Source organism: Balaenoptera physalus (assembly GCF_965194825.1).
Source record: "Balaenoptera physalus genome assembly, chromosome: 4".
Classification (NCBI taxonomy): domain Eukaryota; kingdom Metazoa; phylum Chordata; class Mammalia; order Artiodactyla; family Balaenopteridae; genus Balaenoptera; species Balaenoptera physalus.
Genome location: NC_138891.1, coordinates 137,153,024 through 137,171,590, shown reverse-complemented (window position 1 = coordinate 137,171,590; position 18,567 = coordinate 137,153,024). Strand labels below are relative to the sequence as shown.

Below are 18,567 nucleotides of genomic sequence, written 5' to 3'. Positions count from 1 at the left end.
AATGTTTCTAGTACATTCACTTTGGTGTCTCATCAGAAAGGCCCCAAATCTCCAATCTCTAATAATTTGTTACAACTTTTCTTCCTCTTCATACCCAATTTTGTATTTACAATTTGGTATTTTTTTTTTTTAAAGAGAGTCCCCCAAATTGTATAAGCTTCAGGCCACACAAAGCCTGGATTCACCTTACCCTCCTCCACCACATTCTGGCTATCGAACCTTCAGTAAATTAAGCTCTCCAGCCTGTTTCCTCATCAGTGCAATGAGGCTAATATCAGTACCTACTTGTTAGGCCTTTAGGGGATCTGATTAAATGAATTAGTAGGTATAAAACCATTTACAGAAGTGCCAGGTACATGGTAATGCTAAGTTAAGAGATTGTTAAATAAAAATAAACAAAAGATACATGATTGATAGTTTTAGGTAGTTTAGGTTTTAGGATAGTCCAGACTGGGATTCTAGCTGGGACCCCTATGATTTGAGTCTCAGTTTTCTCATCGAGAAAGTGGGGATGTTGTGATTTTCAAGCTCTTAAAATTCCATGTACCTGGTAAATAATATCTTTTGACTCACTCTCAGGCTACTTCTTGCAGCTCCCAAGTTAGCTGCTCTCTGTCTGTCCAGACTGGAAAGTTTTAGCACAGATAAATATGGTACAAAATCATCACATTCTGTATTTCAAAGCAAAATCTGAATTTGATAAAAAGTATCCATATATGTGTCTTAACATTTTTAACATGAATTACAGAGGATTGGCTATATTTTGTTCTTCTTTCTTACTGACCATTAACTTGGTTTGGAGTTAATTTTTTTAAATATTTGGCTTAATTGTTAATGGAATGTTTATGTATGTCTATATGTGGATCTATACAATGTACAAACATACAACTATTTCATTTATAATCAAGCCGAATATATGGACATGTAATCTGATTCTTTCTCTGGCACACAAATGTGTGTATTTTATGGACTTCTGACTAATTTGGACATCTCAAAGTGCTGGGACTGGCTTGGATGTCATATTTTGTTTTCTGTGAAAAGGACATCCATTTTTTAAAAAAATTTCCAAAGTTGAGAGAGAATTCTTCTAATGATCACTTGTTTAAGGTTCTGCTTCCAAGTTCCAACGCTATCGTTGGAGCATGGAAGCACCATTTCCTGAGACTATCCCCCTGTGCCTAGGGTGCCCACATGGACGTAAGTGATATTTCAGGGGAAGTAATTGACAGGCAGTGGTGAGAGCTGCTCAAATGTCAAAGACATCCCACGTGTCATGCTTTAGCACCACCTACATTTCTGCCCTTCAAACTGCTAATGGTTCTTTAATATATCAGGTAAGGATGCCAATAAATAGGCTTGATGGTTGTTTAAATTGTATTTTAAAAGCAAAGAGCATGAAAGATTCGACAGCCAAGTTTTCAGTTTCATGACTGATGACAAATTTGTGTAGTTACAAAGTCTAGAATCTCTTTATAGAACAAAAAACAATAACACTATTTAACAGCAACAGCATGTTCCCTGTAGAGAATATACAGAGATAGAATAGCAAAATTCTTAACTGAAATTTATAAGTGCAGAGTGTAAAACGATAGGATATTAGTCTACGAATCAGCACGCATGACTTTGATTAACGTGCATTTATGTGGGTCTTGGTGCTCTGATTTGAAAAATCGCCTCCTTAAATGGTGTTGTGGTATCGATGATGATTTTTTACAGTTTGCACCAGTCAGAGGAGGGTTACAGGTGAAAGGCAGGAATAGTCATGGCATTGAAGATGGAGAAATTGAGAATTTCTGGAAATGATTTAAGTCCACTACTTACAAACTAAGCAAAGACAACCCCAATAACTCCTGTGTGTAGGGCTTTATAGAGTCAACAGCCTTTCCACCCTATTTGATTCATGAACAATAGCGCTGGGAGAGTCTTTACTCTCCTTCTTCCAGGTCACACATCTGAGGTTCTGAAAAATACCAGTGTCGGAGCTAAAACCCACATCTAAGTCTTTAGACTCCAAATCTGGTGATCTTTGCTCTAAGCTGCTGCAGATGTCATGGGATGCCCAAGAAGTGATTTCAACCTCTGCCATATAGTTGATATCTTTCATCATCTGTCATTGGGGAATCATAGACATTTGCCGTCTTTCAATGTTTTGAGAATCTGAATATCTTATGCACGGCAATTGCCAAGTGATGAATATCTTCCTTACCTACAATACATTATATTACAGTCTTGATGTAATGAAATGCTCGTGGACTGTATCCTATATGTCTAGTAGAGAACGGATGACAGTTATAAACAATTATCCATTTGGACTTGTACCAGGAGCTCCCAAGTGGTGTGCTTATGGTGATGTTCTGATCGAGTGAAATTCCCCGGCGTTCCCCGGAACTTTGCCAGCCAGGGTCCAAGTAGCCTGTGGAGCCAACTAGAGGGACTCATGGAGAGAAGGCCATGGTGAGACCCCCAAATGGTGCCTAGGGGGAAAGGGAGATTGAAGAACACAGCATTCAAAGAGATTGAAAAACTTCAAGGACATTTTACAACGCATTAGGGTGTGAGGCATCTGGCTGTGTGCATAAGTTATTTTATTCTACTTGCATTTGTGTATATTAATGTTAATTATTAAACATGAATTGAGGGCTTCCCTGGTGGCACAGTGGTTAAGAATCCGCCTGCCAATGCAGGGGACATGGGTTCGAGCCCTGGTCCAGGAAGATCCCACATGCCGTGGAGCAACTAAGCCCATGAGCTACAACTACTGAGCCCACGTGCCACAACTATTGAAGCCCGCGCGCCTAGAGCCTGTGCCCCGCAACAAGAGAAGCCACTGCAATGAGAAGCCCCTGCACTGCAACAAAGAGTAGCCCCCGCTCACCACAACTAGAGAAAACCCATGTGCAACAACGAAAACCCAATGCAGCCAAACATAAATAAATTTATTTAAAAAATAAATAAATAAAATAAAGTATTAAAAAAAAACCCCAAAACAAAAAAAGACATGAATTGAGATCTGTAAATAAGAACTGGAAAATCCAGTCTTGTTTACACATCTGCTATTACATAACCTTGCTAACATATACATGTAAATGCAGGGGGGAAGCTAACATTTATTGAGCACTTACTATACAATGGGTACTTTGTATACATTATCATCTCATTTAATCCTCATGACAACTCAATGAAATAGTTATTTTTATGGCATCTCACAGTGAGGAAGCTGAGTTCAAAGAGGTTAAGGAATATGCCAGGTAGATCATGGCAAAGCTGTCTTAAAAGAAAATTATCATAGTTATTGCATGTCCCCTGCCCCACGGTGGATAGAGAGGGAGGTTGCATTTCCTGACAGGGGCTCATCCTTAATCAACGGTTTTAGAGAAATGGCAATTCAGGGAAAGGTATAAGTTTGCATATAGATTAAGCCACGAGCATATCTTAAAATAAAATTGTCGAATTTCTAAAGCAGTGATTTCTATGGACATCAGTTCAAGCTGTTTTTTAGGCAGGGGTTTCATACCCCTCAATAGTTCCACAAATTCCACCTCCCCCCATACAAAATAAGAAGTGACTTCTTGTACCTCGGAGTAAATTGTTTTTCACTCATTCTTATTTTTAAAAATATCATCTTATGAGAAAGTGCACTGTTATTTAGTATAAAATATTAAAATCAGTTCGTTTTGCCTTGGGTGACATTTTAGAGGTTTCTGATAAAGAATCAATGGTTTTCCCAGTAGGAGTCTCATTTGAAGTAGTCATCATCAATTTTTCTTACTTTCAAAGTTTATTAATGGAAAGCGTTGATCAGTTGTAGCAGGTTGAAAAGATATTGGGAGAGAAGAGGGAGTTGTGGGCAGGTAAAGTGGGTGTATATTATTGATTTTTTTCACTTTGAGAAAATTCTTGGCAAAAAAAAAAAAAGTCCTGGTTGATAAGTGCATCTTTTTATTTTTTTTTAACACTTTGTTTGGATTATAAAAAAGCAGGTCAGGAAATAAGAGCTTTGTAGAGGTGTATGTAGAGTACATAGCTCACACATTAGGGTTTGCAACTCTAATGTTCTAAAAAATTTCCTTACAACACTTCCCCCAAATTACTGAAGTAGAAGTGTCTTTCCAACTTAAGATGTCATAACTATAAAATAAAATCAATAATTAGTTATTCTAACTATACCTAATATTAAGACTAAATTACTCATTAAAAAAAAATTAGCAACTAGTGATTCTTTTCCAATAGCTTTGGTTCAGTGAAATTAGGATTTGAAAAGTAGCCAAACATCTGTAACTTGCATGTGAGAAATGTCTTAGTTTCTTTCAATGAATAAAAGTGGTGAAAATTCTACCTTCTACAAATTCATAGTTACAGTCACAGGGAACTTCAACATCGCTTAACCCATTCTGGAAATGATGTTGACTGAACAGCTCAAAGATTCTCAAGATTTCTGTTCTTACTTCATTCGGGTTCATCTTTTATCAAACCCTCATTGTTGGTATTAAACCAGGTTAAAAATCATTGGTGCTATAGCCTTTTACTTACCACATCAAGGTCTTCAATGGGAAGGTGTGTGTCCATAGAGGGTCACTCGCTTGTTCTACATGTATTGTTACTTCATTTACTTGAAGCAGCCAGTAAAAAAAGACTTAGTGGTATAATTCCAACTATATGACATTCTGGAAAAGGCAAAACTATGGAGACAATAAAAATATAAGTGGGTGCAAGGGGTGTGGAGGGAGGAGACTTGAATAGGCAGAGCACAGAGGATGTTTAGGGCAGTGACATTACTCTCTATGATATTATAATGACGGATATAGGTTAGATAGCATTTGTCCAAACCTATAGAATGTACAATACTGAGAGTGAACCCTAAGGCAAACTATGGACTTTGGATGATTATGATGTGTCCATGTAGGTTCATCTGTGGTAACAAATGTACCATTTTGGTGATGATGTTGAGAAAGGGCGGGGGAAGGGGTATATGGGAAATCTCTGTACCTTCCTCTAAATTTTGTTGTAAAACTAAAACAGCTCTACCTTAAAAGAGAGTTAGTGAAATAGATGTCTATCATGTGCTTTACCCAAACCGAGGGCTACTGTATAAAAATGAACTATTTCTTCCTGGCTGTCATCGTGGTCATTGTAGTGCTTTTCAGAGCTATATTGACTCCTTTCGGTGTTTGAGGGCATCTGCCACATACACTGGGGAAGTGATGTTCACTGTTTTCAAAGACATACACTAAATTACCATTTTGCCTGCAAGGAAACTGACATTTCTTTAACAGTTTTAAAAATATGAATAACCATTAGCCAATAGGAAAGTTATCGCCCTTGAATTAGAAAATCGGGTCAGTGTGTTTGGTTCCAGGTTATTTGCACAAGGCAGGGAAAAGGCAATGATGTACAGCATATCTTCCGATCAACTCTTCTGTGTTCGCTGGCAGAAATAAAGCGTCCCTCACATATATAGATAGAGGTCCTTGCAGCAGGGAATGGGCATTCATTCATTCTTCCCACACATGGTTATCACATGCTTTAGTATTCAACAGGCACTGTTCTAGGCTTTGCGGATAGAGTGGTAAACCAGATGGACCAGGCTCCTGACTCTCTGGGTGACGTTTTCATAGCAGGACACAGATGGGGTCAAGTAGACAAGTGAAGAAAAATGATATTGTTAGATGAGGACTATGCAGAGATTTGTGGAGATGGAGCAATGGCTGGGGGTCTCTTAAGTCTGTGTGTTTAGAAAGGGCCTCTGAGGAGAGAATGTTTAAGCTGAGTGCTGAGTAGAATTGCCAGGTGTAGCAAATATAGATGCACAACTCCCAGTTAAATTCGAATTTCAGATAAACAATAATATTTTAGTATAGGTATGTTTCATGCAATGTCTTATTCCACATTATATTGACAACATTAACCCTGAAGGCACCCAGAAGAGTCACTCCTTGAAAGTCAAGAGGAACAACGTTTATGCTGCAAGAAGAGGGGAGAAGCTGGTGCAAAGCCCCACAGGGCAAGGGGAGGGGAGGAACTTATTTTGTGAAGAAGCAGAGTGGCCAGTTGTCAGGAGCCGGGACACTGGAGACATTGCCTAGTCCTAACTTCTGTCTCCACTGCTTACTTGCCACGTGAGCCCTGGGTCACTCCATAGAACTTCTTTGTCCCAGTTTATGCATTTGATAAATAGGAATAATAATACTAGTACTTAACTCATAGGGTCAGTAGGAGGATTAACATAGTTCATACACGTAAAAAACATGTACCATCTAAGTATGTGCTATTATTATAGACAACTCACCAAGAAATGTTCCCCTTGTACATCAGGGGTACATTCAGTATAAACTGATCTACACATATCAAGAATCCTCTTGGCTTCCAGAAGAAGTCTCTGACAATATAAAACCCATCCACTCTTTTCACAGAACAAAACGTGTACCCCACAAACACCAGGAACTGCCAACATGAGGTCTATTTTAACATGGCTATCTGAAATCTTTCTCAACCCACGGCCAGAGCTCCTGCCTTACCTTAGAAGTTCCAGGATGGATCATGTCACTTAACAGGAGAACCAGCTACAACTTCTTTCTCTGCAAATAGTCCTAATAATTTTTAACCATTTCCAATGCAGAGGTTTCACAGATTTTTTTAAAACTCCTATATGAAGCAATTCTTTCATGATACACAAGTAAAAATGTTACATGACATGCTACTTATAACAAGGACTTTTCAAATGATGTCGACCCACATGACCTGGAATCTCTCTTGTAGTATAACTCAGTGTTCCCTTCTGAACTTGAACGTGCCAAGGCCAGGCCCCATTCACTGCTGTGGCGTGATCGCCGTGCTCAGACAACTGCAAAGGTCGGAAATGGATGTTGAGACCCCACATTCTACAGAAGTCATGGTGGGCGTTTGCTTCCACTCATCTGCATCAAGCAAAGCAACTTGCAGTGACAAGAGCATCAGGGTGCAGGAGGGCAGGGTGATGGAGAGCACGGGCTCTGATTTCTCACTAGCTGCATGGAAGTATCTATCTTAATCCATCCCTCTGCATTTCAGTTCCCTCAACTGCAGCAAGGGGATAACTTTCTCACTGAGTTCTTGTGAAGATCACATGAGTTCATACATGTAAAATAGCTCTTAGGACTGTGCCAGATGTAGTCAATCCTGCATAAGTGTATTTTATATATTTATAACATATGAACATACATATAATATCACTCAATATAAAATACAATCATTATTATTATTTCACTGGTTTTACATTGACCTAGCACCCCAGTTCCCCAAATGCTGCCCAGAGATAATGGGGAATCTTGTTATGGGAATACACTGTTATAGCATACTTACAGCCAGTGGCTAGGTGAATTTTAAGAATTCATATAAGTACTAACTATATTATTATTGTTATTATTATTGTTGTTTTACATAGAAGAGCTAATGACCCAGGCTAATTTTTAAAAAATTTATTGAAGTATAGTTGATTTACAACCTTGTGTTAATTTCTACTGTACAGCAAAGTGATTCCATTATACATATATATTTATACATTCTTTATCATATTCTTTTCCATTATGGTTTATTACAGGATATTGAATATATCAAGAGTTCCCTGTGCTATACAGTAAGACCTTGTTGTTTATCCATTCTCTATATAATATTTTGCATCTGCTAATCCCAACCTCCCACTCCATCCCTCCCCACACACCCCCACCCCTTGGCAACCACCAGTCTGTTCTCTATGGCTGGGAGTCTGTTTCTGTTTTGTAGATAAGTTCATTTGTGTCATATTTTAGATTCCATATATAAGTGATATCATATGGTATTTGTCTTTCTCTTTCTGACTTGACTTAGTATGGTAATCTCTAGGTCCATCCATGTTGCTGCAAATGGCATTATTTCATTCTTTTATATGGCTGAGTAATAGTCCATTGTGTATATACATAGCACATCTTTTTTAGCCATTCATCTGTCGATGGCCATTTAGGTTGCTTCCATGTTTTAGCTATTGTAAATAGTGCTGCAATAAATTGGGGTGCCTGTATCTTTTTGAATTATATTTTTCTCCAGATATATGCCTTGGAGTGTGATTGCTGAATCATATGGCAGCTCTATTTTTAGTTTTTTGAGGAACCTCCATACTGTTTTCCGTAGTGGCTGCACCAATTTACATTCCCACCAACAGTGTAAGAGTGTCCCCTTTTCTCCACACCCTCTCTAGCATTTGTTGTTTGTAGACTATTTAATGATGGCCATTCTGATTGGTGTGAAGTGATACCTCATTGTAGTTTTGATTTGCATTTCTCTAATAATTAACAGTGTTGAGCATCTTTTCATGTAACCAACAAATCTGACTTTAGTTTTTAAATCATTATAGGACCCTTCAGAAAAGCTACCATTGCTCCACACAGCTTTGAAATCTGTTTACGTGCCTGTAAACTCAAAGGCCCATCTCTTGAATTCATGGATTTTTGATGCCAAGACTGATGGATGAGTTGAATGAACCAATAATGCATTGTCTTCCTACGTCAAAACAAAAGATTAACTTTAAAATAGTAGAATTGACTTTAGAATACATTACAAAATTGTCTCTAAAGCAACTTTAAAAGAGAAATTTTAAAAACTATTTTAAGCAGTGGCTACAATTTTGGAATACATATTTCCAAAACCACTTTGAACGGGGAACAATTATTATCATCCTTGAGTTCTGTGTTTCATCTTTTTTACAGTCTTGCTACTCAAAGGGTGTCCCAATGGACCATCTATATCCTTACGCATCTGCATGCCCTGGTAGCTTGTTAGAAATGCAGAATCTGAGGTTCAGCTCCAGACCTGCTGCATTAGAATTTTCATTTTAACAAGATCCCTGGCTGATTTGCACACATATTAAGGTTTGAAAGGCACTCTTGTACAGTCTGTCTACATGAGTGTCAGGACACATTAAGCCCCTATTCTTACCTGTAAAGGTTTTTTTAAAATTAATTAATTAATTTTATTTTTGGCTGCATTGGGTCTTCGTTGCTGCGTGCAGTCTTTCTCTAGTTAAGGCGAGCGGGGGCTACTCTTTGTTGTGGTGCACGGGCTTCTCATTGCAGTGGCTTCTCTTGTTGCGGAGCACAGGATCTAGGTGCGTGGGCTTCAGTAGTTGTGGCTTGTGGGCTCTAGAGTGCAGGCTCAGTAGTTGTGGCACATGGGCTTAGTTGCTCCGTGGCATGTGGGATCTTCCCAGACCAGGGCTCGAACCCATGTCCCCTGCATTGGCAGGCGGATTCTTAACCACTGCGCCACCAGGGAAGCCCCACCTGTAAAGGTTTGAAGTCATTACCCTCATGATAACGTGATCTGATTCTTACCTGTACTTACTAACAACAAATGTGATTCTTTGGCACATTTGTCATCAACCCAGGTATTAACCATCTCCTCTGGTATTTATCTTGTATGACTTATAACACCAAATAGAGCTGACCACAGGGGTTACTACTTTACCACTATGAGGAACCACTATCAGAATGTCCTAATTAAGGCAAATAGTTGGAACTGATAATGACCTTTGGGGTTTGGTGATGGCTGCTGAGGCCATAAATGTCCTGCTGGCTTGTGCCAAACCTCAGATGAGAACATGCTGATCAGTAATACCAAGTCTGTGCATACTTTCTAGCTTAACCTCTCATAGGCAATAATTCTACCATAAAAGGTCTCAGCTCATCGACCTAAAAATCATTTCAGTGCAAGTGTTTCTGCATGGAAGGAGGGTGAGAGTGTGTCATTGTTGGTCTTAACCAATCAAGGTGCAAACCATTCTTTGCTCAGTGGCACTGCCACAGAGTATTTGGAGGTCTGCCCCTGCCCACAAACTACTTAATGGGAAAAAAAAGTCATTCACTGCCAACCCGCTGTCTGATTCTGAGTTTTTATGGTTGCACTTCTCTGCCTGGTAATCTGGGTCTAAATGTGGACCCCACTGCCGTTTCCCTCTCCTGCTTTATTGCTTCTCTCAACCAAAGCACACATGAGGTTAGACCTCCAAACTCTGGAAACCAGTGTGTCCATTTTGACTGAATAACCTACATCAGTCCCGCTGCCCTCTGTGGATGTTTCTGTTTATTCTTAGAAGATGTCTGAGCCCGGTCTCTGAGAATTGGAATGGCTCTTTGCCACCCTGGGAGTGAATTTTTGCCTTTCTTGCTGACATTTTAAGTAGACCACTGGGTGTGGGCTGCTATTTCATTTCCCAACATGCTTGGTGCAATTACGCTAAAATATTACAAAGCCTGTTTGTGGAAAGGGTGAGGGTTTTGGCTCCAGAGCCTAAACCTCTCGAGAGGACAGCGTGAGACGGCGGTGAACAAAAGCCCTGGCCTGGTGGAGGGATTTGGGGGAGGTCCTTGGAGATCAGCTCAGCCTGGTCAATTCCTGTCAGTGCCTGGACAGCTCCACGGGGTTTCCAGGACTCGGTCCTCCTCCCGAGGAGATCCATGCCACGTGGACAGAGCTTCCCAGAAAGAGATGGCCGGAGAAATCGGGAGAGATTGACTTTTATTTCACAGTGATGTTTTGGTAAAATCCTCACTCACAATGACTCTCGTTCTGATACCATGACCTGAGTTGCAGTGAATTTTTCCATGGCTTATTTTTATCTTTTATTTTTCCCTCCAAATCTGAGTCTATGGATGAAAGAAGAATGTAGCTAGGAGATGTCGTTGCAAGCAGAGCTAACATAGATGATAAGCCTGGCTTTTATCCTTCAGAGCTTACCAACCTAGGGCCTAGACCTAGGTATTGGGATTGTTGAATACCATAATCTGTTCTATTTTAACAACTTGTTTCCGTAATAGCTGAGTCCATTATAATGGCATCTTCTGAGAAAGGGAGGGAGAATCAAAGATACAGTGTGAAAGTGATGACATGTATTAAGTACTGAAAAATATGTTTCTGGAGAGTTTCAAAGAACTGTATCTGTTGCCTTTTAAATTACTTCCACCCCAGGATATTGTTACTCCAGGAGAACTGTTTTTTGGTTTTTTTTTAAACAATTTTTCTTTTAATACGTCTTTTTTGTTTTTTATACAGTTTTAAAGGCTACTTTCCATTTACAGTTTTACAAATTATTGGCTATGTTCCCCACATTGTACAATACATCCTTGAGCCTATCTTACACCCAGTAGTCTGTACCTCTCACTTCCCTACTCTTATATTGCCCCTCCCCCCATCCCCACTGGTAACCATTAGTTTGTTCTCTATACAGGAAAACTGGTTTTGAGGCGGGCTTGGTTCTATCGTGGAAGGGAGAGATATCTTGAACTGCATGGTGAAATTTCACCCAGGGTGCAGCCCTGACAGAGGGAGTGGAGAGTTCTGGAGGAGGACTGAATTTACTACCATCAAAGGGTGACTGGGGCTAACAGGTAATGAGAAATAATCTGCCTGCTGTGGATGGAACGATCAAGGGAAGACAATGATTTGGTTGCAAATTAAAAGGGTAACCGTCTGAAATGCAAATTCGAACTACACTGAGATACCATTTCTCAACTATGAGATTAGTAAACATCGAAAGGTATGACAACATACTCTGAGGGTGAGGCCACGGGAGCAAGTGCCACTTCTCACCCCATTGGGTGGGAACATGACACAACACTCAAAGAGGGAAATTTGGCAATAGCTAGAGAAAGGACTTGTGGATTCACCCTTGGAGCCAGCAGTACCATATCAGGAAGACAACCCCAAAGATACTGGCATCATCTAAAATGATATTTGCACTAGATTTTTTTATTGAAGCATGGTTGATAATTGCAAAAGCCTGGAAACAACCCAGATGTCCACCGGTGGGTTGATTGAACAAACTGTAATACTGTATATCCATAAATAAAGCAGCTGTAAAAAGAAATGAGAAAGACATACTGCTTCTTTTAGAGTGTTAGGATGGAGAATGCAGTTAGTATTTTGTATAAGAAAGGAAGAGAAGTACCAAGAGAGGTTCACATGTGCTTATATTTTTTTATAGGAACAAATAGAATGATACGGGGAAATAAGGTAGGGACGAAGATGGACACTAGACCTTTCTGAATAGGCCTTGATATATAGATTTGACTTTGGAACCAAGTGAATGTTCTATGTTATTAAACATTACAGAGTAAAAATAAAATTAAATTAAAAAAATTTAGAGACACAGATGATCCTAATTCTGTGTCAGGTGGTTGAAAATAAATCACATAGAAAAAAATTATGTTATATGATAGCATAGAAATTTACCTGTACGCACATTACACATGTGTAATGAGCATTAAAAAATTTTAACTACATTCTACAGTTTTATTTTTGATAATAATACCGGTATTGTAATGTCAAAACCTGTAGGTAGACACATTTTAGGGTAAGGAAATAATGTTGGTAATGACGTTAGGAGACCAGATTTTTGAGGACAGAGATACAAAATAAAATCAAGTAAAAATCCTGCACTTCTTCATTTAAATTCAAAATATCATATGATCCCATGCTCTATTTTTCTCTTTTTAGAAAATACATATTTCCTAGTCCCTTCAAACTGGAAGCATCCCAATGTCTATCAACAGGTGAATAGATAAAATCTATACATTGAAATGCTTCTCTGTAACAAAAGGATTAAACTGCCAGTGTGCATAGTCACATAGATGAATTTCAAAAAACATGCTGAATAAAGAAAACCAGGTACAAAAGATTGCATTCTGTGTGACTTCATTCAGATGATGTTCTAGAAGGGACAAAACTCTGATAGAAGGTGGATGAGTGGTTGCCTGGGGTGGGGAACGGGAAGGATTGAGTGCAGAGAAAACTTTCCAGGACTGTGAAAGTGTTCTATATTTTAATTAAGGTAGGGATTTTGTGAGGCTATACCTTAGTCCAAACTCATCAGACTTTACATTTAAAATGTGTGTAATGGTATGTAAATTGAACCTCAATACATTTGACTTAAACACAGAGAAGACAGGAAAATCTGAGGGGATGGGGATTGGGCCAGGAGTTGTGTATGCCAATCCTGCACTTTTGCTACACATCCAAAAAGGGAATTTGTCCAGGATACAAGTGGGCAAGTGAGCAGGAAGTGAGGCCAAAAGTAACACGCACACCCTGTCTGCCATCAAAGGTCAGGTCTGGAGACTTCTTTGATTGCTTAAGAGTGAGCCATCAGGAAAAAAGCCACACAGAGCAACAGAAGTCCCATTAAAAATATGCATAAATAAGGGAAACGGAACGTCATGTTACAAATATGTCTGGAAAAAGTTTCCCACTAGAATTAAAAGAAGATGCGAGAAAAGCATCTGCTTATTGCACAGGTGATGTGGAGTCAGGCCTCCCTAAACAGGATCAGGGCACCACCATGGGGAGAATGAGCTGCCCGGCCCCTGGCAGGATGAGACACGCATCAGAGCTTGTCTGAGTAGGATTGCCAAGAGCTTTGGTGACAATTTAAATAGTGTGGAGTTTTTCTTGTAGGCACTGGAATAATTGATTGATTGATTGATTTTAGCTCAAGAGAGTAATGTGATCAGGTTGTTTTAGCTTAGTTTGTTTTTAATTGAGGAAGATTATTCTGGCAGTAGTGGGGAGGATGATTTGTTCAGGGAAAGATGGAGGCAAGCAGGGCTGTTGGGAGTTGTCTGGGTGAAAGATAGTTTTGTTCGAAACGGAGATGGTGGTGGGAATGGAAAAGATGGGATGCACTTGAAGGAAATTTCTGAAGCGGTACTGAGAGCAACTGTTAACACAAGTTTGTGTGCCCGACACACAGTGAGGCCAAACGAACTGAAAAGTCAGTTTGGAGCGGAGAAAGATTTATTGCAGGGCCACGCCAGGAGATGAAGTGGCTCATGCCCTAAAAAGCCCCGAGCTCTGGGAAAGGTTTCAGCAAAGCATTTTCAAAAGCCAGGTGAGGGAGGGGTGTCGCAGGGTATGTGATCAGCACGTGCACAGTTCTCTGATTGGCTGATGGTGAGGGGACAGGGTGGTGTCACAGGGGTTAACATCATCAGTCCTTAGGCTCCAGGAGGCCTGGGCCCATGTGCTCATGGTCATCAAGTAGTTAACGTCTTCCATTTGGTGGGGGGTTTTCCCATCTGTAAAACAACTCAGGAAATGTGCATCAAATACTGTTATCTAGGTACTTCAGAGAGGAGCTAAAGCAGAGGATATGGGGGAAGGCCTGTCTGGGGAAGACCCCATAGGGTCCTGCGTGGTCACACAACTATTGGCCAACGCGTCCATGTGTGGGAAGAGATGGAGTGGGAGATGAGGGGAGTTGGGAGGAACCAGGAAAGTGGTAGGTGAAAAAATGACAGGAATTAAGGTTTCTGGCATTGGAACTCTGGGTAAATGGTGATTCAATCAACAGAGGCTGGAAATAAAGAGTAGACACAGGATTGAAAGGAAAAATAAAGTGACCTGGTATAGAAACTTGAGTTTGATTTGCCTGTGGGATACCCAGGAGTTTTAAGCTAGTTGTATTATATTAGGCTTTTACTAGTAATTATGTTTAGGGAGATATTATTAGACTCGTGTAAATCCAAGCCTGTATTATAATAAGCTGTTTCATAACAGGCTTCTGTAGGTTTGCCAAAAAATTCCTTTTACTTTTTGGCATTCCAAGGATCACCTTGGTGTAAAGCCACTCTAGAAAGGGACTTAGCTTTTATATTTCTTAAATCTGCAAGTTTAGAATCTCAAGTTCAACTTCATAATTTGATCACTCCTAAAAAGTATTGAGTGCTTCCTATATGCAATATACCATGCTAATGCAGAGAAGTATAAGAACTATGCCTATGTGTAGAAATTAGTAATAGGCACCCAAGGAATTCCCTGCTTGGAGAAAACAATACAGAATATTTGTCGAGGGTTAAGACTGATAGGAAATCTAGGGGCTGAGTTTCGACTTTGTACTGATTCAGAAAGTGGCATATGAAGATGCCTCAGGATTAAGTGTTACCTGTGTATGGGAGAAGTTTCTGTAAAGAGGATTTAGAACAAAGAGAACAACCCTGTGAGCTCAGGTTGTTTCTTGAAGAGCTCGTTACCCTGACCCATCACTGTGAATTCCCCGCACCCCACCCCCAGGCCCTCTGCCAGTCTGCTGGATTCATTCCATTGCTTTGCAAACTATTGGTGCTCAGCCTGGTGGAAGCTTTGCAGATATGGTAATTAAGTGACTACTGAGGAACTGTCCTTTACACTTTAAGACCTAGGACTCCTTTCTTAATTGGGAGGTGCTTATTCGGGAAATCCACTCTTTCAGGATGTGATCAGAGAACTGATTTAGCCCTAATGATATTTAATGGCAGTGCCAGGAATTTAATGGGGATGATAATTTCATGTAATTAGGGGGCCTTCAGACGAGTTAAATGCTCCTGAGTGGCACTGCATTTGGGCCTGTGTCTGAGTCAAACGTGTGCTTCCTGTGTGCATTTCCCCTTCTGCAGCTCTGATGAAGAAGAGAGATTCTGCAGAGCTTGTGGAGTTTTGGCTGCTCTGTTCAACATCCATGTGTAGCCCTCCTTTTAGAGGGTGTCAACAAAAAACTAATCAGTCGAGTTAAGAAAGAATCGGAAAATTTTATTCAAGCCAAATTTGAGGATTTGGTTCGAAGAGCATGTCCAGGAAGAGCATCTCTGAAAGCTCTGAGAACTGTTCCACCAGTTAGAAATCAAGGTACAGTCATATAAGTCTTTTGAGGCAGAGAGCTGTACATCAAATGATGTATTATTGACAGTTTACACCATCAGATCTAAGCCTCATCATGGTGGGTCATGTGACCCCTTACAAGATCTAGAAGGAATGCTACATTTTAAGGAGTTGTCTTGTTGGTGCTGGGAGAATGTTGCTCTTTATGGTTGAGCAGGTATTCCTGCCAACACAGGAGGTTTGGTCTGATCTCTAGTGGCCTTGGCCTGCAGTGGCTTGAAGCAGGATTTCGGTTCCTGGCCAGAGGTTGAAGTCAGGCTGAGGCAGTGAGAGTGCTGAATCCTAGCCACTAGACCAGTGGCCAGTGGCAAGGTCTTGGCCCTTTGGATTTGCAGAAATGAATTCCCACAAAGATGGAAAGCAGTGAAACAAGTAAAGTGTTCATTAGGAGGAAAAAGAGTATGTGTGGATAGACACAAGAGGAGACTCAGAGAGAGTTGCACCCTTGTGGTAGCTTGAATCACTTATATGGGGCATTTCTTCTGGGTTTCCTTTGGCCGATCATCTTGCTTTGCCTGGTTCTGAGTCCGTATTTGGTATATCTCAGGATCCTCCCATGTGTGCGTGTGCATCTCTTAGCCAAGATGGATTCCAGCGAAGAGGCCTATGAGTAGGTTGACATCGCTCCCCTTTTGACCTCCGAGGAGCTTTTCTGTGCATGTATAGTTAGGAAGTTCTCCTTGACCTCAAGAATGAGAAATATGTGGTCTCTAACTTTCATCTGGGCAGAGCTCAGCCTCTCCTATTATCCTCCTGTTATCTTCATGTTGGAGTATCTGTCCATAGGGGACAAACTTCAGCTGTTCATCCTGGGCCCCATCTGTCTCCTGCCTCAGGTCGATACATAATGCAGATACACGGTGCACAGCGGGGGGAAGCGGGGAGGCCAAAGGGCAGAGAAGAATTTTTATGTTTAAATTCTTCTTGTCTTGCCATAAAATATGAATTTTATTTCACAAGGGTATCACAGTACAGGTGCTGTTTCTTAGAGGAAGCACCAGCCTGATTTAATCTCAGGCAAAGTTTTAGTCTAAAGTTCTCTTTTCTTTTACAATTAAAAGCCATACGCTAATTTAAGTGAGTAATTCTTTAAACGGGCCTATCATAGAGCTTGGCACATAATAAGTGGGAATGAACCAATTTTAACTGCAGCTGAAACTGACCAGGACCCTACAGGACCCTCCTGGGTATAAAAGCCCTTCCTGAGTTCCAAAGGGCAGATTCAAATGGACTAATCAGGAAAGTGAGGAAATGAAGAAACAAAGGAGGAGCATTCAAGGAACAATAGTGCAGCTATAATGCAGAGTCCTAGCTCCTCCCCAATGAATACACGTAACAATCAGCTACAAATTTTTGAGTTCTTCTCTGGGAACTAAGGGCCCCACCTGGGTGGAAGATGGCAACTTCAGGCTGAGCACAAAATTTCCTAAACATCACCCTGTTACCACACCACTAGCCTTCAGAAGAAAGTCATGCATCCTGCAGCCCTCCCGCCAAAATTTGCCTTTAAAAACTCTTCCCTGAAAACTATGGGGGAGTTTAGAGTCTTTTGACCATGAGCTGCTGGTACTCCTTGATTGGCCCTTGCAATAAACTCCAACATTTTGCTTTGTTTGACCTCACAGTGCATCAGACACATGTACTTGGGTTTGACAACAGAGCTGCCACCTCCAGATAAGAATGTTGTTGGTCCATGGTGCTGCTTTTGTAAATATCATGATGATATAACATGATGTAAAAAATCAAAGAAGCATACAACTAATTATACATACATGTGAGTATTTGCTTTGGGCAATGCCATCACATACGTGGATAGAGGAGGAAGTGAAGTGATGCTAACATCAGACATTCATCGGGCTCTGACTTTGTACCACTTGCTATACTAAGTGCTTGGCATGTATTATTGTCTAATTTGCTGGGCAAGATGGACCTTAGGTAGAGTTTGGTGAACTCTCTGGAATAACGTTTTTGTGTAATGAGTTGCTTATGCTTTTTTCTCTGTGAAAAATTATAAAACCTTAGTTTAAAAAACGGAGCCACTACAATGTAGAGGTCTCTGAATTAGACCTCAGGTGATGCAAACTTCCCTCCCTACCTTCAATCACCATGCTATGTGTGGAATCAGCTCCTTCTGGGGACTTATACACAGCCAAACTATCATTTTAGAATTCAATGGGAGCATCTAACTGACCTTCTGAGTCAAGTAAGGTCAGTAATCATGCCTGTCGAGAGGTCAATATTTTACACGGCTGAAACATCCACAGCCCGGCTACTAAAGCTACTGTACACAAGGCTGCGGATGGCAGATGGCTGGTGTTAATGCACTTTCACATGTTAAAGACCCGGATGGAAGGCTGACCGATGTTAATGTCACTACAAATAAGGCCCAGAATTGCTACTTGTCATCATGTGGTTTTGGAGCTTCCTACTTCGTGGTGTCACAAAACCAGAGATGAGCAAGACTGACTTGACAATCTAGGCTTTTCTAAGGCTTAGTGGAGGCCAGAGTACTTTCTTCTGTGATTCACAAAGAAAACATACTGTGTTTCAGAGTGTTATGCAAGCTTTCCATGGGAATCATCTAGTTTTTGAAAAGTGTGGGTACCTTTTATTGCTGAATGCCATAGACTGGATGTTTGTGTGTCCCCCAAATTCATATATGGAAACCTAATCCCCGATGTGATGGTATTTGGAAATGGGGCATTTGGGGAGGCAATTAGGTTATGAGGGTGAGGGCTTCATGAATGGTGTTAGTGCCCTTATATAGGAGACTTCAGAGAGCCCCCTCACCCCTTCCACTATCTGAGGACACAGTGAGAAGACCATTGTCTGTGAACCAGGAAGCGGACCATCACTAGATACGGAATCTGC

At 40.6% G+C, this 18,567-nt stretch overlaps 1 protein-coding gene across 1 annotated transcript in view; it reads left to right on the top strand.

The window, feature by feature from the left end:
• Positions 1-18,567, top strand: part of SETD4 (SET domain containing 4) — a 586,654-nt gene that overhangs the window by 493,253 nt on the left and 74,834 nt on the right. The window contains exon 26 of the mRNA XM_082458843.1: positions 6,411-13,402. The gene's annotated coding sequence lies outside the window, so the exon portion shown is untranslated. The remainder of the gene's footprint in view (positions 1-6,410; positions 13,403-18,567) is intronic.